This window comes from Ambystoma mexicanum, chromosome 7p (genome assembly GCF_040938575.1).
Source record: "Ambystoma mexicanum isolate Mex_15411 chromosome 7p, UKY_AmexF1_1, whole genome shotgun sequence".
NCBI classification, from domain to species: Eukaryota; Metazoa; Chordata; class Amphibia; order Caudata; family Ambystomatidae; genus Ambystoma; species Ambystoma mexicanum.
In genome coordinates, this window is record NC_090939.1 from 483,158,886 (window position 1) to 483,185,041 (window position 26,156).

Below are 26,156 nucleotides of genomic sequence, written 5' to 3' on the forward strand. Positions count from 1 at the left end.
ACCTCCGCTCCAATACTGCGGCATACTCGTCCAGACCTCCCTTATGTCGTTGAAACTGATGCGTCCAGTCTCGCAATGGGGGCTGTCCTTTCACAGAGAGACCCGGAAACCGGCCAGCTACATCCTGTGGCCTTCTGATCGAAAGAGTTCTCACCTCCAGAGATTAATGATGCCATCACCGACAAGTAACTCCTGGCTATCAAATCCGCCTTTAAAGCCTGGAGGCACTACCTTCTGGGGGCCAGACACACCATTACAGTCATCACAGACCACCGAAACCTGCATGCAATATGTTAAAACAGCCAAGGCCCAGTCCTTGCGCCAATTACGGTGGGCCCTTTTCTTCGCCGAATATGATTATGTAATCACATTTCGACCAGGAGTCAGAAACAGAAAGGCAGATGCCTTATCTCGCCTGGGCATAGATGAAATAGTATATACAACTCCAGACCCAGTACCTATTATACCTGAAGACAAACTCTTGGGTATCACGACAGCCTAAACACAAGCAGAACTACGAAAAGAAATCCAACGGACAATAAATCCTGATGCCTACCTCGCATGGCAAACTCAAGGAGAACAATATACCATCAAGGACCATCTACCCTTTTTTAGGGATCGCCTATATGTACCCAAAAAGGAATTACAACAGCATATTATTTCAAACTATCACGATTCACTGATCGAAGGGCATCCTGGGATCGCTAAAACCCTAGCTAAGGTGAAAGAGAACTTTTGGTGGCCTACCTGGCGTAAGGACATCATTCAGTTTATTCAGTCCTGTGGTGTCTGCGCACAAAATAAATCACAGAAACAAAAACCATCTGGTCTCCTACAACCATTGGACATTCCTCCAGTTCCATGGCACACTCTTTCCCTTGACTTCATCACTGATCTACCTCTAAGCCAAGCATTCAACACCATCCCTGTAGTTGTGGACTTATTCTCGAAGATGGCCCATTTTATTCCTCTCAAAGGCCTCCCAGATGCAGCCACTTTAGAAAAAGTGTTCCTGGAGGGCGTGGATAAGCTACATGGCTTCCCTTCGGTTCTGGTCTCTGATCGAGGCAGCCAGTTTGTTTAAAACTTATGGAAAAAATGTTGTGCAATGGCGCAAATCGACGGTCGGCTATCTACCAGTCACCATCCCCAAACGGACAGCCAAACCGAGAGAACCAATTAGACACTCGAGCAATATTTACGGTGCATGCTGCACCATGAACAAAGGAACTGGAAAGACCTACTATGGATAGCCGAATATGCATATAACAATTCTTTGCATTCAAGCACGGGACAAAAGCCTTCTATACCCTTTATGGCAGACATCCACGTACCTCTGAACTAGACCTTCCAACCAGCTTGGAAATGGCAGCGGTAAAGACTCTACACACAACCATTACTCAGGCTTTCAAAAGGGCAAAGGAACACCTTATTCATGGCAAAGAAAAAAAAAGAGATTCGCCGACCAACACCGGAAAAAGGCCCCTGATTATAAAGTAGGAGACAAAGTTTGGTTAGCTGCTAAATTCGTACCCATCAAGGGAACCCAGACCTTTCATCCCAGATTCTTAGGACCCTATACCATTAAGGCAATTATCAACCCAACAGCCGTAAAACTGGATTTATCACCTAATCTACACATCCACCCGGTATTCCATGTGTCCCTCCTGAAATCAATGCAACCCGGCACACGGATTGGGACACCACCTAAGCCCATACTTGTTGACGGAGAACCAGAATTCGAAGTCAAAGATATCTTGGACTCTAAATACTCTAGGACCAAGCTATATTATCTCAGGATTTGGACCACAAGATAGATCCTGGGAGCCCAGTGAGAATATCCACGCACCACGTCTAATCAGGAAATTCCATCGGAACTTCCCAACCAAACCTGGGCCAGACAGAAGGAACAGTGTGGGAGGGGCCCTAGGGGGAGTGGTGTCACAACCCTCACCCAAAACCCCCTCTGGCAAACCCATTGGCCAGGTGGAGTCAGGACTCAGGCCTCTAGAGCCTGGCATCCTCTTCAAAAGCATTCATGGGGCCAGTCCTGGTGCCTATGGCGCCAGGCTCATACACCATGAAAAACAATGTGCTTGGGAACTACTTTATTGTATTGTCAGCCAACATGAAGGCATCCACATAGCTTGGTTCCTAAGAACCAAGCTATGCGGTCTAGTGTTTTGGGTGTGGTAGCCTAGGGACTACTTTACCTGGACTATTTTGCTCGGGCTATTTAAACCACACCCGAGCAAGACAACACGCTTCGCGTTACTTTGCAGCTTGCACTGTGATGCTCACCGTGTCCAGCTATTCCCTCGAACCTCGGAGAAGCAGAACCTGCAAGGAGACAAAAGGAACATCATTAGCAGCAGCATCTCACCTGCAGTCTTCATCTTTAAACACACGCAGCTACTGAGAACAGCTTTCTCGAATCTGCACGCCTCCCGGACAGAACGACCTGAAAGAGGAAGATAGAGGCAACATTAAAGAAAGCAGTAGAGACATTTACAAATTACAAACTGCTCAAAAAGCTTACCTGGCTGGTCGCCTCTTGGCTGGCACCACTCCGGACATTCCACTCATGCTGAAGAACACCGCGACCTACAAGGAAGGAAAACACAGGTTAGCAAAGGCAAGACTTCGCAGCGCTGCGCATAGCGCTTACTTACCGCATCATAGCCCTCTTAATGCGCCATCATTTACCAGCAGGACTCAACCAAGCCAGTTCGCCGCGCTGAAGCTCTGCATACCTAAGGGAGAAACAAGAGACATTTTAAACAAAGAAAGGCATGCAGGATAGCAACAAAACTAAAGAACAGCAATAAGACCTACCTGAACAATATCAAAAGGGCCGGCGTCAGTGAAGTAACTGGACCGCACCTGCCCATGAAAGACAACGCGCCCCTGCAAAGAAGGCAGGATGGAGAGCATGCCTAATTCTACCACAAGGTTAGGAGAGGGCGCCAGAGGGACTGAAATCATACGGGGTGGAGGGAGGATACTTACCCCAGTCGGCCAGTCTTGAACACAGTCCTCCTGTATTTTCAGGCAGAACCTTCCCGCAGACCACATCAGGGCAAAGCTGAGAAGCATACCAGCGAGTAACCCGGCTGGGTGGCATCCCTGTGGATACTAGGTGAGTGTAACACAGGGCCCTTCCACAGGAGGAGGCAAGCGAGGCAGCAGCATACGGTCACCTGGCAGGAGGAGCACAGGCACTTTTGTGTATCGGTGTGCATCCGGATGGAATATAGAATGCCGCAGATGGCGGAGAGGCAGAGGGTGATGATAGCACGGATTGCTAGGGCAAGCCCAGAGGTGATATAGGGAAGGACACTGAAGCGGGTTGCCATACTGCAGTAGGCTTGCAGGGATACGGAGGAGGAGGTGTGGAGGTTGAGGGAGAGCCTGCAAGCCGTCCTTGACAGGACGGCTGCCCGCCTCCAAGTAGAGGACGATGAATGCGACTCTGCCCTGGAAGATGTCAAGAGAGACTATTGAGCCTGCTGCCTATGTATATCGTCATTGTGTTGTTTTGATTTTTGGACTTTGGGCCATTTTTACCCTTGGACAATTCCCGCTTCAACATAGTTTTTTTTTTATCATAGTGTACATATTGCTAATACAGCTTTTTTTTTAAAAAAAAAATGCATTTGTTTTTAGTCAAGATATAAATCAAGACCTTTACAAATATTTCAAGTTTCAACTCTTAAGTATGTTGAATTTACAAAATGCACAGTACAGCTTAAAAACAACATAACAACACAGAAACACAAAACATAAATTGTCGATCTCCCGCTATCTTGATAAAATATGCTTTATCTCAAAGTTATCTTCCTTTGATATAACCAAAAGAGACAAATTCATCGAGAACTAATTTTCATTTTGGTTATGCCATAATTATCGCTCTTTTTCAATTTCAGATGCTATGGTTTTTACGAGCCTTGTTGTTTTAAGTAAGGAGGCGTTTGTGGCGCCCCACATACTTTTCGTCCAAATCCATTCTCTCGCTGCAATCGTGTTTGCATGTACAAAAGAATCTATCATTTTACAACTAACGTTTTCAAAGTAATTACGGTATAAAAAGAGATGTTTTAAAGTCTCTTTTGACTGATTGCAAAATCGGCAAATTTCGTTGTTATAATCTGCGGTTTGCTTATGCCAATACTTTTGTCTAACACGTGTATGCAAAAGATCAAATCTAAACAACAGAAAGGTTTGACGAACGTTAGAACAAGGGCATAATGTTAAATATGTCATACTCGGTGTTTGTCGGTGTACAAATTTACCATATTCTGCAAACGAGAGATAGCTAGCCATCTTCGTGCAGGTGTCTGCCCAATCACATTGATACATTTTTTTCTTAATCTTTTCCTGAAAGAACTCCAAATCTTCAATTGGTAAATTAATCTTTTCCATGATCGCTAACATACGTTCTTTAAATTGGGTCATGGAGGGAGGGTTGTTGTTCAGTATCATTCTATCTAAGCCTATATATAAGGAATTTCTGGGGGGAAACAACATTCTCGCAAAATTCAGTAATAAGCGCCAGTTGTATTTGGCGGATAGTTAATTAAGTCCCAGTTCGTGTCTAACCATTGCGTTTGGAATTGATGACGATAAGCCAAGGGTATATTTTCAAATCTGTCCTTGTATTCGGTCCAGAAGTGGACCGAGATCACAAAGATATAAATCAACTCCGTACAAAATTATTGCCTCTACTTTTTTCGAGTAAAATTCTAATAGTGGTGTTAAAGAGAATTTACACATTTTTTGTAGCAGTATCTTCATTTGGCATTTTAGAGGTACTGATTTGATTGTTAGTGCTTCCTTGATTCTTTTAAATGACATATTTTTGGAAAGAATAAGCCCCAGATAAGACAAGTTGATGGATATTGCAATGGGCAAGGTATCAATTTTCCATGCAAAGTGACAAACTTTTTTTTTTGTTAGCAAAGATAATTATGTTAGATTTTTGCGGATTTACCAAGAGATTATTGATCCTACAGTAGTGGCCGAAGCTTTCTAGCTTACTTTGAAGTCCGGCCTGTGTGCGGTCGAAGAGCAATATGTCGTCCTCATACGCTAGCCATGACAAAGAAAGCACACCTATTCAAATCGCAAATGATTTAGCTTCGTCCCATATCTCTTTAATATCCGCTAGGAATAAATTGAAAAGAATTGCTGCTAGATTGCAGCCTTGTTTTACACCTATAAAAGATGGTATAGCTTGAGTTAGGGAGCCTGCATGATCGATTCTTACTTTGAAGTTTGTTTGAAAGTGTAACATTTCTATAAGTGTAATGAGGTATTGAGGTACATTAGCTTTACGCAATTTTTCCAACAATTTCCCTCTAATCACACAGTCGAAGGCTGCTTTTGGGTCCAAAGATGCAACAAAGATAGGTGTGTTGCCAGGGCTAGTAGCATGTGCAATAATGTGTGCGAGAATGCATGCATTGAGAGAGGTCCCCATCCAATCGTGAAATCCATCTTGAGAGGGACAGAAAATATCTTTAATACGAGCAAAACGTTCAAGTTCTTGAAGAATCAAGGAGGCAAATATTTTGTCTGCCACATCAATAATTGCTATCGGTCTGAAATTATTTGGGTCAGAAATTGCACCTTTTTCATGGATAGGAATAATAATTGATGTGAGCCAAGAACTTGGTATTTTTTTAGAGCAAAATATTTCCTGATAAATACTGTAGAACATAGTAGACCAAAATAGGGGATCGTCCTTAATTAAACACGGAGGAAGCCCGTCTGGCCCAGCACATTTAGAACTTTTTAGTTTATATATTGCCGCACATATTTTAGTCTTGTGCCAAGGAGAGCAATCGGGAATTAGATGAATTTCCGGAGATTGTTCACAGGAGGCAAATTCGACAGGAAGGACATATTTTGCAAGAAAGAAGGAATACCAAGTTGCACTGTCAATGCATGAGTCTAATTCGCAGGGAAGTTCTTTATCTATAGATCTTCTCATTTTCCAGATCTCTGTTTTCTGGTTACATAAAAGATTGACAATTCTTTGATTTTGCTGAATTTTCTTTAATATACGGATCTCCTTTAATGCATGTTTGTAGTCGACCGATATTTTTTTTTTTCAATATTAAATATTCAGTATTGGCCAAAGACCACCTAGATTTCGTTACCTTCCGGAGATACAGTATTTTCGTTCTTTTAAGCGAAGCCACGACAGTGCAAAATGATCTATCCTAGTCGTCGCAAATATCCTTCTTAGTCATTGTCAGGGACATCTTTGCCAAGTGATAGGCAATAATCTTACAATTCCAGTTTAATATTAATGCGTTGTCAACAAAATGTCTCCCCTTGTATTTCCAAAGGTCTCTATTCACAACAGTAGTTAGTTTCCTGCATGTTGCAAAAGACCAGTTGATAGAATGTCCTGGTCTATCACATTGAATAAGAGCCAACTGGGAAGAGGGTAGACAACTAGTAAAATACTTTGGTATAGAAGATGTAATTATGGCATGGTCGCCTAGTACAATTTTATTGGAGTTAACTGCAGCAAATCTGCCCGACAGATCTTTCGAGGAGAACATGCGGTCAATCCATGACTGAGCGTTACCCCTTTTCCAAGTAAACTTTTTATGAGTGTCTGCTGCCGACACTAAAAAAATGTTCCAAGATTTAAAAAATTTGCTCCAACATCTCCTTTGTTTAAAGAAGCCTGAAAATAAGAAGTGTTGGCACTCATGTTGATGATATTGGTCGCAAATGATGCATTGAAATCACCACCAATGAGGATCTCGGCAAGTGGGGCTTTGCTGAAGGCCTCATTGAGGGCCTCACCTAAAAGCTCACAGGCTTTTTCAATGTTACAATGGTGGGGGTTCCAATAAAACGACATCAAAAGTAAGTTTCCATGTAGTTTCACATCAAAAGATATATCACATATGATAAAAAGGTCTGATTGATATACGTTATTGATAGTAAAGTTTATCCTCGTGTCTATCAATATCATCAGACCCCCTGAGGGTCTCCCTTCTAGTCCTTTTTTCGCAGGATGTGAACATACAACAAAACCCTCAATTTCAACATTCTTTAGTGCCATAGTTTCTTGAAGCAAAATAATGTTAGGGACAAGTTGTGAGTGCGCTCTTTCTCTCCATTTTAGCAAGTTGTCTATGCCACAACAGTTCCATGACATGATAACAAGGTCATGAGTTTATGACATATTTATCGGAGGGGTTGTATTCGTAACTGTTTTAATCAAGGGTTCCAACCATTTCAGCCCGTTTAGGGCATTTGTAAGGGCAGTAAGTTGTTCAATCATATTTATGTTGGTATTCTTTTGGCCTGTACTGGACTCGTTTGATTCCGCAATCAATATAGGTGGAGGAGGCTGAAATTCCATAAAATCTATGGCTGTTTTTATCTGATCAAATCCCATCATTTCCAGGCCAAGAAACAAGAGATCGCTGTGATGCTCCCAGATAAATTTTGCAGTTATGGGCGATATCATTTTAGATAGCATTCTGTTGTTATTCTCCCATGGGAGTCAGATCCACTCTATATCATTTGTCACCAAACTTCGAAAGGATGGAATCTTAAAGAGTGAGTTCATTAGAAATGATCGATTGATGCGAGCCGTTGATTTTAGCATCACTTCTCCAGCCGATAATGTTTTTTTTTCCCCCTGGTATGTTGTGAAACTGCAGAATGATCTGCGAGGCTCGGTCTTCGCTAGATAGCTCTCAACCAATGTTATCAGCCACAGCCTCTTATATTAAGTGAGAATCTCCCCTACTCAATTGCTGTGGAGCTATCGTAGGAGCAATTGGGCCTCGGTTGCTGTTATCAATAATTGATTTTTCTAATGATCAAATCTCTTCCGCAGGTATTAAGGCGCTAGGGAGATTCAATGGGTGAATGTGGTCTCTCAGCTGAGTTTGCATGTTTTGTGTATTCAAATGGTTCACCCCACTTTTGGTAGATGGTTCGGCCAATGCAATTTTTTTTTCTGTCGCTTCAAGTGGAATCGCGACCGTTTGCACTGGTATTTCGAGGATCACCGAAATGTCCGTTACTTCCAAGCCACATTCCGTGCCTTTGCTTTTTACATTTCGCACGTAACGGTCTGTCTTTTTGGATGAAACATCTTTAAAAAACGCAGTTACGTGTGCTTGAATCTTTTTTTCAGTAGGCGGCTTTACTTCTAATTCCAAGGTACTTCTTTCTTCTACCAAAACACTCTCTTCATTAGAAGAGCTCAATTTGGGCTTTTGTTTTCCCGTCTGGTTGGCAGATGATGACAAAATATTTTCTTGTGTTGTTGAAGGCCTCAGTTGCAGTGCGGTTTTGCTCTCCTCGTTTAATTCATTTAAATTACATTTTTGTTCAGCCTGATCGAGAGGTGTAATTACTTTCTTCGATGTAGATTTTGATGCATTATCATTTGTGAATTCTGAAGATAATTCTCGCATTTTTTTCTCAGCGCTCACAGAGATTCCCTTATTTTTGTGTCTTCTTTTCAATGCCTTGAGATGATTTTTTTTGGTTCGTCGTGATAGAAAATAGAGATTATCCCTTGCGTCTATATGGTCCTGCTGAGCTCCTTTGGACGTGTCTTTCTCGATGAGATGTAACAAAATTGAGGGACTGTCAGGGGCAGGTATAATCAAATTGGAGTTCAGTGCAGTTTCTCCCTCTACAGGGTCCGTCTCCAGGATGTTGTCTTTATCTTTGATTTGACCCAAAATTGTTTCGATGTGAGAAAGTCTGTCATGTTGCAGTTTTACTATTCTGACATAGTCTGTTTTTTCGTCAATCGGAGACATAGAGTTTTGCGTTTCAATATTATCTTTTCGCTGAATTATTTGCGTGAAAGTCACGGGAATTCCATGAGAAAAAAACTGCTCATCTGAGGTTTGTGAAACGACTTTTTTTTTTCCACATAATCAGTGGGATGACAGGGTTCACTTTTTATAGTAGAGGCTGCTCTGATGTGGCATTCTGTATGGTATACATGACAGGCTTCTTGCGCAAGCATGTAACCTTCAATTTTTGATAATTGTGCATTGTTAATAGCAAGCTCGTTTTTCATCTCCTGCAAGAGGAGATGCGAATATTCGTGGCCACGATCGAGCAAGTTTAATATTCTTGTAAATATTGGTAATTCGTTAATCTTCTGCTCGAGTAGTTCTTCATCCGGAATGTCTTGAGATAAGGGTAGTTCAGGTAAATTTGAAAAGTTGAAGATTGATACGGACGTATTCAGAGTTTTCTGTTCCACGATAGAGTTCTGCAAATTAAGTCTATCAGCATCGTTCATGGAAGGGGAACTAGTTACAGGAGTTTGTGTGAGAGTTTTTGCTTTGTTTCCCATATCAGGGCTTATGAAACTGGGTCGAATACCACTTGGTTTGTGAAAATGTACATGTTCCCTCAATGGTCCGTATGTGGACACAGGTGTAGATGGGCCAAGAGAGAGCTTTACTCTTTTGTCAAGATCAGACATGATTACTGGGGCGAGCATAGAAATATCAGCGATAGGCAGATATTTGTTTTTGTGTATATCTGCTATTATTTTTTGTACGTTGCTTGTGAGTGCATCGACAGCAAATGGGTCGTTAGTAATGTCTTTGTTCGCTTTCTTTAGAGAACAAACTTCCTTAGTGTCCACTAACCCTAAATGACTTTCTAGGGCAGGTGTTTGCTCTGGAACAGCCCTCGTTTCGTCAGAATGAAGTGACATCGATAGAAATGATGTTTTCCCATTCAACGAAGTAGAAGGACTATTATTATTTTTTTTGTTTACGTTTTTTGGGGATTCTATCGTAAGGAGCGTTTTAGAAGGACATTCCTTCCGCTTTTTGCCATTTCTTAATGTTGAATCCATTAATCATATATTATACGGGTTATAATACAATTGAAAATGCCTAAAAGTTAAACCTCAAACCTCAGGAAATATACCTACTGGATAGTACTTCAATGTACTTCCCGGTGCGCGCGCGGGTGCGCTGGGGTCGCTGGTCTTAAAGGCGCACAATCCTTGTCACAATGCCAGGGGGGCGGGGCCATGTGCAGAAGGCACGCCCTGAAAGAAAGAGAGAATAGTGGCAATAAACAAAAAGGCGAGTGAAACTCATAAGATATTCAAATAGGTGGGTGTGACTACAGGGCAACGTGAGCGTAACTTGACAATCTTAACACAGAGCTTGTACTAGTCAGATATTCTATCAGCTCTCTGCGTCTGCAAAGCAAACACGTCTGCAAAGGAAATATGACGTTCATGAGTCATACAACGTGAGGAAGATAGAGTCAAAAGTCAAAGGATAATCCTTCTTTTCCACAAATCAACACGAGATCACTTGTGTGAAACAAAGACAGTAACCTCTGTTTCAGTTTCCGAGTCAGGCAACAGGTGAAACTCGATAGGACGTCCTCCAGGCTCTCCGACAAGCAAAGTGAAGAGAGTTTTTCCTCGGCAGCAAAGCACACACGAGCATTTAAGAAACGGTTCCAGCAGCGCCCTCACCCAGCAAACAGTACTTCAATGTACTTCCCGGTGCGCGCTTGGGTGCGCTGTGGTCGCTGGTCTTAAAGGCCCACAATCCTTGTCACAATGCCAGGGAGGCCGGGCAACATGCAGAAGGTACGCCCTCTGTTTCAGTTTCCAAGTCAGAGAACAGGTGCAACTCGATAGGACGTCCTCCAGGCTCTCCGACGAGCAAAGTGAAGAGAGTTTTTCCTCGTCATCATACAGTTGTCATTGTCTCTTTGTTCATGTGCTGAATTTGGTTTAGTTTTATTTTGTTATGCATTTGGTCTGTGATTGTCATGTGGGTTAGGGCCTAACTGTGGATGTGTGTCATACACTTATCAGTTGTGCAGTTGTGGGTGGGAGGGTGCCTCCCAATGCATTATACCCACCTACACACATCAGCTACCAGCCAATGGGTACTCTCATGTCATGTTGCACAACTGCCACTGGAATGCTTCATAATCACAAGTGAATTTGTTTATATCTGGCTGTACACATCATCCATCTGCTTGACTCACACACTCTCAGACTTCCTTTGCATTACACCGACACATGCCTGTTCAACTTGTGTTAGTTGCAGGCCCTTGGAATGCTATGCTTTCCTACTTAGGACTCTTCATGCATTGATTGTTGCTTGCTACTATGCCCTCACATTACATGTGGCTCTGTCCTATCAGTGATGTCTTGGTGTCAGAGGTCAGGTGGGCTGGTGGGTGGTGTGAGGACCTGTGGGACTTCCTGGGGGTGGTGTCAGAAGGTCAAGGGGACTGGTGGGTAGTTTAAGGATCTGTCGGGCTGCCTAGAAGTGATGTCAGATGTGAGGGGGGCAGGTTGGTGGTGTCAGTACCTGTGGGGCTTCCTGGGGGAGGTGTTGGAGGCGTGGTGGCTGGTGGGTGGTGTGAGGACATGGGCTGCCTGGGGGTGGTGTCGGAGGTGAGGGGAACTGGTGGGTGGCGTGAGGACATAAGGACATGACGGGCTGCCTGGGGATGGTGTTGGAGGTCAGGGGGGCTGACAGGTGGTGTGAGCAGCTGTGGGGCTGCCTGAGGGTAGTGTTGTAGGTCAGGGAAGCTGGTGGGTGGTGTGAGAATCTGTGGGCCGGCCTGGGCATGCTGTTGGATATCAGGTGGGCTGGTGGGTGGGTTCTGGGCTTGTGGGTGCTGCTGTACAGTCTGGGTACAGTCGAGGTCCAACCAAGCAACTAAATGTCAAGATTTCTATTCACCTAATAGTCACTCGCCCTCGCCCTTGACGGACATCATCGGACAAACCAACAAATTGGCTGAACAGAAGACGACAGAGAATCCTTTGGCAGCAATTTTAAGTTCTCTGCCAACTGAGGTGTTTTTTTCTTGCAGAATGAAACGAAAAGAGATCAGAGCAAGAAAAAAAAGAGCTAATAGGAGCAGGAATAATTCTGCAACAATAAAAATTCTCCTATTAAAAATGTATGCAATTTACACAAAGAAGATGAGATCTTAGATCTCAATGAGAAACACGAGCAGATTCCAAATAAAAGGAAGAAGCGGTAGAAAAAACATTTCTTCACTAAAATGTCAAACGAATGCAATTGTGGTTAATGCAGAGGAACAATCACACATTCCGACAGTTGACTCCAGTCCTTGCCTATGCAGCTCCTTATGGGAGGCACAGGCACTAAACAAAGCAAAAAGTGGAGTTTTTTCCCATCATGAGTAAAAAACGGTACAAAGAGATTCAGTATATGTATTAAAGTTAGATCCTACTACTCAGAACTTTGATACCTCGTCAATGCCATGCAACGTTCTATCAACCAAGAGTCTTCATAGAAGGAACAGTCTCACAGCAAAACAGATCATGGCCAAAATTCTCAACCAATGATTCTGCCATCATCTAATCAATGGGCCTCATTACAAGTACGGCGGTAGCCGTGCCGGTAAAACCGGCATGCTGCTGCCAGACTTGTGATGAATTACTGTCATCTGAGATGTCGGAATAACCGGGGCATTACAGCCCGGTAAGTCCGATAAGTCGGGTGGTGGCAATTGTTATGCCCCATTCCCATTCCAGTCCCATAGGACTCAATGGGTATGGTGTGGATGGAAGCACAAGCACTGTGCGCAACAGACTGATGCTTCCGTCAAAGTCTGCTGGCGGGTGATGTTCTGCCCGCCCGCCAGTGTCAGAACTGGCAGGCAAAACACCACTGGACAGCAGACTCGTAGTTTGCCGTTCCGGAAACAATAGTGCTGGTAAGCTTACCGGCACTGTTCTTTCCGGACCGGCAAACTTGTAATGAGTCCCAATATCTCTCCACCAATATCTAGGGTGGGAAAGTGATATTAAAATGAATGGCACCACTAGAATCAACAGATTGCATATGCTTGACATATTCTTGCAGATTCCCGTGTTGAGATTGTTGATTTCTGATGATATTGACTGGGTGACATACAGGAGGCTTTCATTTTCTTCATTATAGATAATATTTTACCCACGGATACATCAATGGTCCAATTATAATTGATGTGTCCTAACACAAAGTCATCATTACTAGAGCGTGCATATAATTTCTCAAAATATTCGCACCACACCTTCTCACTAATGGGATTAATGTTTAATTGAATTTGTGCAGTCTCAGTACTATTAATCAGAGCCCAATCATTTCTCGATTTGAATTCCTTCATTGCTTTAAGCATTATTTCACCATCCTTCTGTAATAGGAAGGCGTGATGATGGATCCTGTAGGGGAGGATAGGTCAATAGGACCCCCTCCCCACTACATCTCCCACCCTGGTGGAGACTCATGACTCGTCGGCAGCGTACCGCCCCCCCCCGGGCCCAGGCGGCAGGGCAGCTGCAGACCGACACGTGAGGCTGCACCACCACGTTATGTGGCAGAGCACCAACGGCATCTTGTACTAAGCCAACTCCATTTTGTTAGAAACATTTAGATCTAACCCAGGCAGAGCCAACGTGCACACTGAAAGCTGCAGCTTGACCCCCACTCGACCGCGCTCACAGAGGCCCACACTTCCCCCACCCGCTGCTGCATGGCAGATCCGCTGAGTACTCGTTCTCACGAGCCACCAGACACGAACAAACAACAAAATAAAACACTTTAGCTGTTAACCATCCGCAGTACATCATTGCCCCAGCCATGAACGGGAACATTAGGAAGTAACTGAAACCAGCCCAAAACCTGCATGCCCTGACCCTGTACCAAGCCCCCAGTGTTAGACTGTATGGCGCCCTACACCCCTGCCTACCCCAAGAACTCTTGTAATGTGTAGAAACCATTTATTTAATAGATGTCGTGTTGACTAACGTTCGCTGCTAACATGAAGAAAAATGGGTAAAGAGTAATATGCAACAGATATTTTTATAATGTGAAGATGTATGAAGACTGGCTAACTGATGACAATATGCAATAACATGTGTTGCCCTCTTACACCTGCCTAACACTAGCTCATGTTCGAATGTCAACTATAGATGTGAATTGTTGTGCTAAAAGGTATGGCCCCCAGTTAGTATCCCCTCTAATGAAAATGCATACAAGTCATCTTAGAGACCCCACATGTTGTTATTCGCCCCTCACCCAAAGGACAGTGAACCGCCTTGTGCAGGATGCCGCGCACAGAGCTGCAAGGCCATCTCCCCCTCCTCCCGCCCAGGCCCTCCAGAGATAGCTGGTGTTCGAACAGCACAGCCTCGCCTCCCCTCCCGACCCTGGCGGACCCTTTTCAAGCATCCTCCTCCCCCATGTCAGAGGCCGCCACAGCCTGACTCCATGATTTATGAGCTACCTGGTCCTAAATCCCACCGTCTCTCAGGCACCAGTTACATGCTCCCCCGACCCCAAGTTAATGGCCCTCAAACGGGGGGCACCCACCCTTGCACTAACAGATCGTAATACCATCCCTCACCGAATCCAACAAGACAGGATGATCGAGTAACCCCTCCCAGGCCCCTGACCATGCACATGGGACTAGCCTGTTTGTACCTAAGGTATCTTTATAACTGATGTTTTGGGACACTTCCTATTGCATATCAATGTTCCTGCCTGCCTATTGACTAAGGTCAGTGCTACAAGAGTTATAAGCCAACGGAAGCATGAAGTGTAACGAATGGCTGTGAATGTGTGGCCACAAGGGCAAATGTCAGTTTAGTTACCAATCATCACTACAAGGCATGTCCGGCCCGGCACTCCACCCCGATGAGCCCATGACGTTCTGTAAATAAGTAGGCCTGTCTTTGCTATTGTCAGACAGAGCGCTCTCGGAGTTTGCAGAGTCCTTTGCATGCCCTATATTGATTTATATAAAATGTTTTTGATCTCACCCGCACTTGATCCTGGTCTCATTCCCCTCCTGGGGTGTGTCCTTTATTGCCTCTCACTAAGGGGGGGTGCGTTTCTGGGGACGCTTACATTCAGTGGTGACCCCATAGACGTGATATATTTCTTAACCTCTAAACTGTCCCCTTGGCACGAGATGGACCCGGTCGCAGTGGAGACGCACGGCGCGCCCGCTCAACAGAGCCGCCCACCTACGGCAACTGGTACGCAGAGACGTGCGCACGCAGTTAGGGTGAGAGGGTATGGTCCCGTTTGAAAAAACCCTTAGTACCGCTCGCCGGAGCCAGGTGGGGCCATTGAGTGTGAGGCCGCGCCGCTTGGATGGACCAAGTCCGGAGAGTCTCGGATCAAGACGGGCACGTGAGTATTAAGTGCGAGTGATACTAACAGGGGAAAAATCGAGAGGACAAGGGGAAACAAGTCGGGGACATAGAGGGAACTTTTAACTTCTAATACTTTCTATTTCTTTGCATATGGCCATTAGGATACAAAGGTGAAAAAGGGAAAAGAGGACGGGAACCTAACTCTGCAAGGGGGTAGAAGGCGGCGCCGCGTAGTGCTGTCTCGACTAGTGCTGGGAATAAGTAAAAACAGTGAAAGAATAAATTAAGGGTGTCTGAGTGAAGAGACACAGAAAATACGTTAGAACTAGCTTTTCTTTCTCTTATTCTTCTCTTATTCCTCTTATCTGGGGTAAAATAAGGTTTGTACAAAGACAAAAACAAAAAATGTATATATAAATAAAAGAAGCTGTGTGAGGGTTAGAGGTGGTTGCCGTAGAAGGCGAAGGGCAAGGTAGGGAGGGTAAATGCTATGTGTGTCTGCTGAGGTATGATGAATGTCTGTTGTGGGTTGTGCACATCGTGTGTTTATGGTTTTTTGCAATCAATTGTCTCTATATAATAATACTGAATTAAGTGCTTTCCAGGGGGTGCGGTCAATGTAAGTGTGACCTGGTAAGATTTGACAAAGCAATGTCTTTTGTTGAGTAAAGGTATAAATTGATTATTACAACCTGAAAGTGATTAGAGCCCCATGCACACAGTTACACACGCATAGTGATAGAAGAGATTGACTCAAGAGAATAGAGTAACACAGGTCTAAGCATGGTGGCGGACACACCCTTAGCGCACATTTGTAAACGTTTACCGGGACATGCGGAAAGAATAACTAAATACCATGACCAGTAGGTCACGGAAGGGGGAGGGTCTCCCCAGGTTTGGCCACAAGGAGGGTCCTTTGATAAAAGCGTTCTGGGCATGGTAGCCACCTGCATATTCCTAAAATACAAAGGAAAACATTTTCATAACAGGAGAGAGATACTAGATCTGTGGCGATTCTTCGAGGAAATACCTCCACCAAATAAAATAGACACCACACCCGATCAACCTGCCCTCACGGCTATCCCATCAGCAAGAGCAGAGGGTGGTAAGGAGGACGGGTGGAAAGAGGGAGTGATAGAGGTGACACGATTGTACCCACTCCTGAATAAGCCCCCACCTGCTGAAGCATATAGTGATCCCACATACGTGCCCACTAGTACCCTTGCCCCCACAGCACGGCCAACAGCACCACCACCATATGATTGCCCCCGATCAGATAGACAGGTGAGTGCCCCTTTAGTAAACATATGTAAGTTGTAACATACGTAAACTTATGTTGTTTCAGTGACTTAGGGGTGTCTGGCAGAAAGGCTGGTGAATTGATGCTGCCCAATTCTGTATAAATTTGTTTGTAACAAATACTCGTCTGCCACTACAAACACCTACAGAAAATGTGTAGGGGCATAAGGAGAATGATGTTAAAGTCATCCTGAACTCCTCCTTCTCTGGGGGTATTCGGCATGATCTTGCTGATTACAATGGCCTTAGAGCATAAGTTAGTTCCTGGGAGTATGCTCATGCTGGCCGCACACCTGGTCTTGTCCTTCGATTCTATTGAGAAATCCCTGACACCACTTGTGCTTCGTGTGCCTTCAGGGGGTGCTATCATGTCCTAGACACTATAAGTGACCCAGAGGTTCTTTGGCAATTATGCCTTGCCTCCTAGCTCGCTGTATGGCAATGTGGATTGTAGGCCTGGCGGGAATCCCACCACGGGAAGAGGCACATGCTGAGTCCAGTCAGATTGCAATCTAGGCACAACTCCTCTGCCCCCAGTGCTCATGAAGGAGTTCTGTTATTGTTCATTTTCCAGAATCCTCCCGAGAGGCCGCCTTCCTGATAATTTACCCTGGCCTGCTTCTGGACACTGCTAATACATTCACGTCCTTACATTCAAACCTCCAATTCCTATACGCTTGTCGCCTCAATCTACACGGCTTCTTGAGTTCTTCTATGGGCATCCTCTGTTTTTTTAAGGCACGCAGGTCCTTATTCAACCTTGCTCTTTGCAGCTTGATGTCAAGATCGAAAGTATGTTTATGACTTTTTTTGTGTGAGGCTACTGCCGATGGTGTTTGCTCAAACTTGGCTAGCATTGTCCCCAGTAGCCCGCTGAATTTTTCAACCGAATATTGATTCTTTTTCTCCACTAAAGCACTATTCTCAAAAACGTGCAACATTAGATTATTGAATTTGGATGTTTTTTCAGCATTCCACTTTATTCTAGAGCCCCTAACATTTACAACCGTTTGTGCACAACATACATTGCTAAGATTGTTTTGTTTCTTTATAATCATATTCATAGATAACATAGCGTGATCACTTACAGGGTTATCTTCCACAAGCATATTCGCCTCATTTCCAATTAGGTGTTCACTGGCAAAAATGTAATCAATGATAGAGGACACACCTTGAGCTTTCCTGGTAGGTTTGTCATTGTACAACCGTATCAAGCCCCAAGATTTTGCAAAATTACACCAAAGAGCCCCTCTGTGCTGTTTGTTATCTATTTGCATACTTTTGTTGCCAGGTCCACTTAATCTCCAAACTCTCTCACTGCTTGATAGGGTACAATCTGCATTCATATCACCTGCCAAGATTATCAAACCATCTGGGGTGGATACTATCCACTCTTCTAACAATATATTCAGATCATGAAGCAATTTTTCAAGCATACCATCATCATTATCAGCATCATTCCAATAAATATTAATAAACATAAGATGAATAATATCCATCACAGTTGCAAGTCGGAAGATAGCAGCTATACAAGACGCATGCAAATGTATCTCATTTACCATTGCTATATCTTGGTTGTTACGATAAGCAAGCACCAAACCCCCTTAGGGCGTCCTCTTTGTCCTTTAGTGCCAAACAAGCATAGGACAACAAAACCATCCCATAGCAAAGGTCCACAAGCCCATGTTTCCTGTAATAAAACAAAATCAAATTTCTCTAGAGACTTACAGACTATTTTGTTTTGGACCAGGTGTGTGTGACCTCTAGAATTCCATTACACCAATTTAAAAGAGTTATCAACGCTAAAGGGATTTACCCATGCATTTTAGTTGTTCCAGAGACTCGCTAAGTGATACCGCCATTGATCTCCATTCTTTAATTTCACTTATAGATAAATGATCACCACCTGCTTGATTCGTATCCCATTGTTTCTCTCGTAGACTGTTATTTTGGGATAAGTGATCATCACTTCTCTCTAACACATTAAGACACACCTATGATTTACAGGTTGCTGAATCTAAGTGATTCAAAAATTCAAAAATTAGATAAATAATGGCACACAACCTTTCTGAGGCCCAGTATCACCAAGCAAAAATGCATTTTACTCAAACACATAAGGACTTAGTCAAGTCACTAAAGATTGATATGTACATAAGGGACAATCAGTCAATGATCAGTCAATGATCAAACATCTTTGTAGTCATGACAAAAGATCTTTTTGGGCATCCATGAGAAACACAGTTGGTAAGAAAACCATGTCTATGGACAGAGGAGGCGTGGGTTAAATACTTTATGCACAAATATCAATTGCCTACATCTTTTTTGCATATAAATAATCCCTATATGGGAAAATCTATTTTGGGTTTATGCACATGGGAACCAAAAGAAATTGAATGGTCTACCTCAAAATTAAATAATTCTAGAGCGACTGGGCGAGATGGTATACCTGCATGTGTACTAAAATCTGACCCTAGCCTATGGGCCACCACCTCAAAAATTAAATTTGACACTATATTCCAAACACACTGTGTTCCTAAATCATGGACTCAATCTCTCATTGTGCCAATTTATAAAAAAGGTGATCCCCTGAATCCTTCTAACCATAGAGCCATTGCCCTAAATGACGCTACATCAAAAGTATTTTCTATATTAATTTTAAACAATCTCGAGAATACTATTAAAAAATCTACCATTCTCTCTCGTTTCCAAGTAGGATTTCGGAAGAGGATGGATACTGCACTCAACACCACTATAGTGTCTCATTTGCTAGACACAGTCAAATACAGCCAAATTGGGCCAATACATATGACCTCTTTGGATATGCGTTCAACTGCATCATTCAATCTATTTTATGGCAAAATAAATTGCAAAATATGGCATTCCTGCAAACTTGATCTTGCTCCTGTCCCTCCTGCACCAGGACACAACATATAGAGTGCTCATTAATCCGGAGGGCTCACTCACAGGTGCCAAATGTACACATATAGGTGTCAAACAGGGATGTAACATGGCTTCCACCTTGTTTAATCTCTTCTTGTGTGATCTTAATGAGATATGGCAAGATCAGGGCATAATTCCAGTAAGATTGGGCAAATTGCATATGAACTGGATGGCGTTCGCTCATGACTTGTTATTCTTTGATTCAACACCATATGGACTACAAACTAAATTACAGCTCTTTATGGCTTACGCCCTTAAATAAAATGTACAGGTGAATGAAGGCAAATCGAAAATTGTTGTCTTTTCGGGTTGCAAAAACATAAAAACCATGACCTGGACCATTGGTTTCGAATCCATAGAACGTGTATCACAATTGGGATACCTAAGTTACAATTTCTAGTGATGTGGAGGGATTTTTTAACACACAAATTAAGGCCACTGTTATCTCAGATGAAATCTATTTTTAACACATTTTGTAAATTCTCTGTGATGCCAGTGATGCCAGCTATCGAACACTGTACCTCCAAGGGCGAATCACACTGTTGTATGGTCTGCATATGTGCCTCTTGGACATGGGTGAATATTTGAACTGTAAACAAAGATGCCTTTGGATGGAGGTCCTAGGTTTCTCTAGTTCCTTTCCTAATGTTATCATTAGGCATGAGTTGGGGTTGAATTCATTATCATCCGGATTCCTGTGGAGGTTACTGCTCAATTATTCAAAATGTTTAGATCCACCTAGTAACACCTTATATGAAGATCTTAATGGTATGTTAGGGAATATGTTAGGGGATATTCCCCCCACCCACTCTCTGTTGCAAAATTTCAGTTAAGAAAGCAATCACTACTTATTGACATTGGAGCACGTGAAGAGGAATTAATTACACGACCTGAGAGTGTTAAAAAAACAATACATTTATGATTGGTCTGTTACTATTAATTCTTTGTGTAGCTATAGCTTGCATCGTGAGTACGCACGTTTCCCATGCAAAAGATCTCAGCGTTGTTTATACTTGCTACGATTCCCATGCAATAAAGCTTGTGCTCTCTAGATGAGGTTTAAATGTAATCGTTTTAAAACAAAAGAGCTGACAAACTATTTGGCCTCAATGGTTAAGGGGCATCAGAATACAATGTGTCAATTTTGCTCAAATGTTAAGCAACTGAAATCTTTAAAACATCTTATCACCGAATTTAATGAGGCACTTTATGAATTCCTGACAGACTTGAGGTTGCTTATTATTGCACAGAATTGATATTGCTACGGATTGCACAGACTCCAAATCTAAGGTTTTTTTTTTTCTACTCTTGCATTGTTCTCCAATTGATGGTTGAAAAATGAATGTGTTCCCGATTTCACTAAGTTTGATGAATTGAGAATGTATTGTTATGCTTTGTTGAATGGGGATGGATTTCTGGGAAGGGAACTTGGATTGACGATCTGATGAATTGATGTGCGCATTCCTTTCCCTTATATTGTTATCGTTTGAATTAACTGTTTTCCTAAAAAAACTTAATAAAAAGATAAATTAAAAAAAACAAAAAAAAATCTTATCACCACATGTCCTCACATTGAACCTGAAAGGCTTAAAGGAATAGTGCACTCAAAAATATTATTGTCCTGAGCGTTCGGCCATGTGGTTTTAAGCAAACTGTGATCGATCGTAAAAACATTTCCTATGCACCTTAGATTAGTTTTGCTCACTTTTACAAATGCGAAATCAGGCAGCGGGGCGTTGCCATCTTGTGTTAATCTTATCCGTTGCTGCATTGCCCTTGAAGCACTAAATCATGTCCTCCGGCCCTGAAGCTGACATCACTAGATGTGTACAGCCCATTTCACAATGCAAATGCACGTCTCATGTCAAAGTTCTCTGTGCGCCAGCTAATGATGTGTCTCCATGGAAATGGCAGGACGCCTCTTTCCTCAATAAGTATAAACATACCGCTTTTCATCAGACAACATCAGAGTTGCTTTTTCAATCGTTTCACTGTGTTTTATTGTATATCCTGTGAGACTCGTTTCTGATATGTTCAGCTATCTTGGTTGCTCGTAGCTTGTTTAAACAGATACTAGTTCTAGCATTACTAGCAATTTTAATTTTGTCGTATAATGGCAATAATACAGTATGAGCCAGTATGAGCCAGTATGGGCCAGAATATTCTGAGGCGGAATTAGTTGAAAGAGAAAGATGCAGAAACAATGGGGCATTGGACGACAGTTGGGAGGACAAATCACCAGATTCTGAGCCGGAGCCTAGTCGCATGGAAGACGTATCCACCTGGTGTACCTGCAATCAGTGCAAAGTCACGCCAACCGAGGAGGAGAACTGCTGCTTCAGAGAAAACTCTGGATTCTTGGCCCATATATCGGAAGACAAGACACGGCCGCTATGCGTTACCGAGCTGCATGACTTCAGGGCAGCCTGCCTCACAAGGTCTGTATTGAGGATTTTGATGCTGCTTATGCACAAACTTTGCACAACAGTTCACCCTCACAATCCAAGTAACGAGTAAATTTACTCTAGATGTGATGTCACTTACGCCACTAACATTTTATGTTTGTCTCCTATATTGTCGTAACTTTGATCTATCACTGCCAAATGAATGTAGTCTGGCAATTCAATAAATCTCTCGCGATTTGGGGAAATCATTGTGGTCATTTTATGTGTCTTTCACGTACAACCAAGAAACTATATTTCTCTGTGCCCCAATAGTTATGGAACGCTTGGGTGTTCACCTTTGTAATGTTTCAACACTTTAAAGCCCAAGTTGATTGATCCATGAAGTAACATTTTTACTGGCAACTATGCCATAGGATACAAGATTGAATTTTCAACTAAGGTTTGTACATTATCATTTCATTTAAATACAGTTTGCATGTTTCTCTTTTACAGGTGGTATAGGCTGGTGGCCTATCATTTGTTTACATGGTGGCTTCACGGGAGGCTTGGATACCATGTTCGACGAGTAATACCTGCCTGTGTCATTGGTGCCATTCGAGCCAAATTCCCCAGTGACAGCGGTCAGTACAGGGGATTTTCCCACACAGTGCTGCAACCCGAAGCATACAATTTGTAGTATATTTGTGCCATGAACATCAGCAACAAAATAAAATACAAATCATCTTTTATGAATAGTTGTTTCAATTGTTCAGTGAATCAAGGACACGCTCACTTGTCCTGGCAGGGCTGGCAGGGTGGGAACGGCCAAAGTGCCAAACACCATGTAAACTTCAAAGGTATCTTCCGTGCAGGGGCCATTGTTCACATGGCCTAGCCAGACCCAGTGTCACCAGGCAGGCTCCCCTGAAGCAGACCGCACCCCTGCAATACACATAAGTGTGTCTCCATTCAGCAGTGTTCCGGCCCTTTTCTGCATGCCTCATGCCCCTCCATCCCCCCAGTATCAATAGCAGTTGAAACCTGTGGCCGTGTGCTCCCATGGGGGATGGCAGGATGGGAATGGCCAAGGTGCCATACACCATGTACACTTCAAACGTATCTTCCGTGCAGGGGCCATTGTTCACATGGCCTAGCCAGACCCAGTGTCTTCAGGCAGGCTCCTCTGAAGCAGGCCATGCCCCTGCAATCCACATAAGTGTGTCTTCATTCAGCAGTGTTCCAGGCCTTTTCTGCATGCCTCATGCCCCTCCATGCCCCCTCCAGTATCAATGGCAGTTCAAACCTGTGGCTCTGCGCTCCCAAGAGGGCTGGCAGAATGGGAACAGCCAAGGTGCCAAACACCATGTACACTTCAAAGGTATGTTCCGCGCAGGGGCCATTGTTCACATGGCCTAGCCAGACCCAGTATCTCCAGGAAGGCTCCCCTAGAGCAGAACGCGCCCCTGCAATCCACATAAGTGTTTCTCCATTCTGCAGTGTGCTGGCCCTTTTCTGCATGCCTCATGCCCCTCCATCCCCCCTCTAGTATCAATGGCAGTTCAAACCTGTGGCTATGTTCTCCCAAAGGGGGCTGGCAGGGTGGGAACGGCCAAGGTGCCAAACACCATGTACACTTCAGAGGTATCTTCCGCAGAGGGGCCATTGTTCAGATGGGCTCCCCAGACCCAGTTTCTCCAGGCAGGCTCCCTTGAAGCAGAACGCACCCCTGCAATCCACATAAGTGTGTCTCCATTCAGCAGTGTCCCAGCCCTTTTCTGCATGCCTCATGCCCCTCCATCCCCCCTCCAGTATCAATAGCAGTTCGCACCTGTGGCCGTGCGCTCCCAAGGGGGCTGGCAGGATGGGAACAGCCAAGGTGGCATACACCATGTACACTTCAAAGGTATCTTCCGCACAGGAGCCATTGTTCACATGGCCTAGCCAGAACCAGTGTCTCCAGGCAGGCTCCCCTGAAGCAGACCATGCCACAAACATGTTACTCATTCACATACACACCCACTTTTCTAATTCTTTATAAACCCCTTGATATTTATCCTGAGAACATCTGTGAGCACTGGAAGTCAACTTGTGATCGTGCTACCTGTGAACATCTGTGAACACTGGAAGTCAACTCTTGATTGTGCTACCTGTTCTTCTGCTACTAACTACACTGCTTGCTGAATCTAATTGTTTGTTAGTCAAGGTAAGGGCAGGTCACCTAATCATCTCTTTCTGATCTCAAAATGTCTATTTCGAACGAATGAACCCAGTAGTGTAATGTTCATTCATCTCAATGACTTTGCCATTGTCTACTGTTTAAAGTGTTCTGATCTTGATATATAGCAAATTTCATCAGTGTCAATTGTGATAGAATTGCATCTTTCTCGGACCATGTCTATAAGCATGTTTCCTTTTGATGCATAAAAGTTAATTCAACGGTTGCATTAATTAATTCTGTATGACATTTATCTCAGTGTATATTAGACTACGCTACACAGGGTTTGTTTCTTTGACCAAAGCACACATTGAATAGAAAACTTTGATATAATTCCATCAATCTCATGCATTCAGAATTATTTTTTTGTAGTTGTGTGTACTTTTTTTATACATACATTTCAAGAATGACAGCTTGTATGGTTTTTAGTTGCCGTTCTAGGAGCCATGTCAAAAGTAAAGGCACAATCATGCATAATTTCCTGAGGAATATTGATTTAATAAGAGAATGGGTTCGACATTGTGGATTTCCAGTGGATGAGCTTGAAAGTAGAGCCCAGGATGTCTTGGGAGACTCAAGGGCCAATCGATTCCGCATCTGCAGCCTGCACTTTACCCCGGATATGTACAACCAATCGCAGTACACAAAAAAGCATTGTCTCGTAAATTGCTTCCAAATGCAATTCAAGCTCTGTTCATGCACAGGCTGCCTCAGGTGAGTCCCAGATGATTGTTAAGGATTTCAATCAGGCAATGCACCCGGGTCTCAGCCTAGCATGCAATACACACATGAAATACTTATGTATTGTGTCTGTAGGTTCAATATTCTGAGTGATATACCACTCATATCACACCCCTTCTCAAAATGCCCCCAGGTCACAATGGACCAGGAATCAGGCTGGTTTTTAAAGGTAGTATTTATTTATTTATTTAAAATTCAAATCAAACACAGGTTTTATATATGGGGCAGCAATCCCCAATGTGGTGACAATACAAATAAGAAAGTAGGTAAGGCAGTTGAATTCACTCATAGCAACACAGAATATAAAACACACAGAAAAGAACAGGTTTGGCTTGTTGAAAAGATAGCAATTAAGTTAAGATTTCCCCCTGCAATTTCTCTACTCACAAAGAAGTAATTCTACCCAGATGTAAGTAAGCAGCAGGTATTCAGGAATACAGAACAGAGTACAGTGTTTGAATTCAATCTTCCCTTCCCAAAAAAGAGAGAAAAACATTTGGAAAATGTACACCTTTTAAAATGACATTCGAAAAATGCCTAAGCAAAACAAGGAAAAGTATGCAAAAGTCCTAAATCAATTGAACTCTCTATGGGAGCAACACTGAAAAGATCCTAATAAACATAAGCTGTAATATGAGCAACAGTACACACTTTGAATCAGAATAGAAGTTTGGAAATACTTTGAATTGAAAACCACACGTGTAAAACTTTGCAAAAATGTGAATTTACTATTCAGTTTTTAAGAAAAACGGGCCAGATACACTGTTTTTGGGTTGGGGTGCAGCTAAACGTCTTAGGTTTAAGTCAGAGTTGAAATTAAGTCTCTAGCTATTAAAGTGAGGAAGTTATGCAAGTTTGAATGAGAGGAGTTTTTGGAAAATAAAGGCGCAAAAATGAAAACAGAAAACAATTTTTACAATGACAATTATGCTCTACACTAGGGTATTCTGGCTGGCTACCAGTTTGAAACACAGTAAGCCCTAGAGTGGTCCACAGAACCAGCCCTAGCACCTCCGTTTCCACCTTGGAGGACTCAGTCTGATTACCCCATGGAGGATTAAGGGTTTGGGATTTCACAAGACAAACGTATTTTAAAGAAGTTATCACTAGCATAAGGAATCAAAGGCAAGGTTTCAAGACTGGGGTGACAATATTACAAGTTTTTAAGTTAAAGATAGGGTTGGTAATAGATTGGGATAGGACAATGTAAGACAACTATACTATGGTTTACTATGATTCCCATTGATACTTGCAGTCCCCTTTAAATTAAGATTCGGAACCATCAGCTTCTGGTCATCACGGATCGGGTCTACGGACAGCAAGGCACTTCTGGTGGGATAGGTCAGCTGGGCAATTCTGGTCAATTGGACTGGCACCACTGACTTGACTGGACTGGATTAGATTG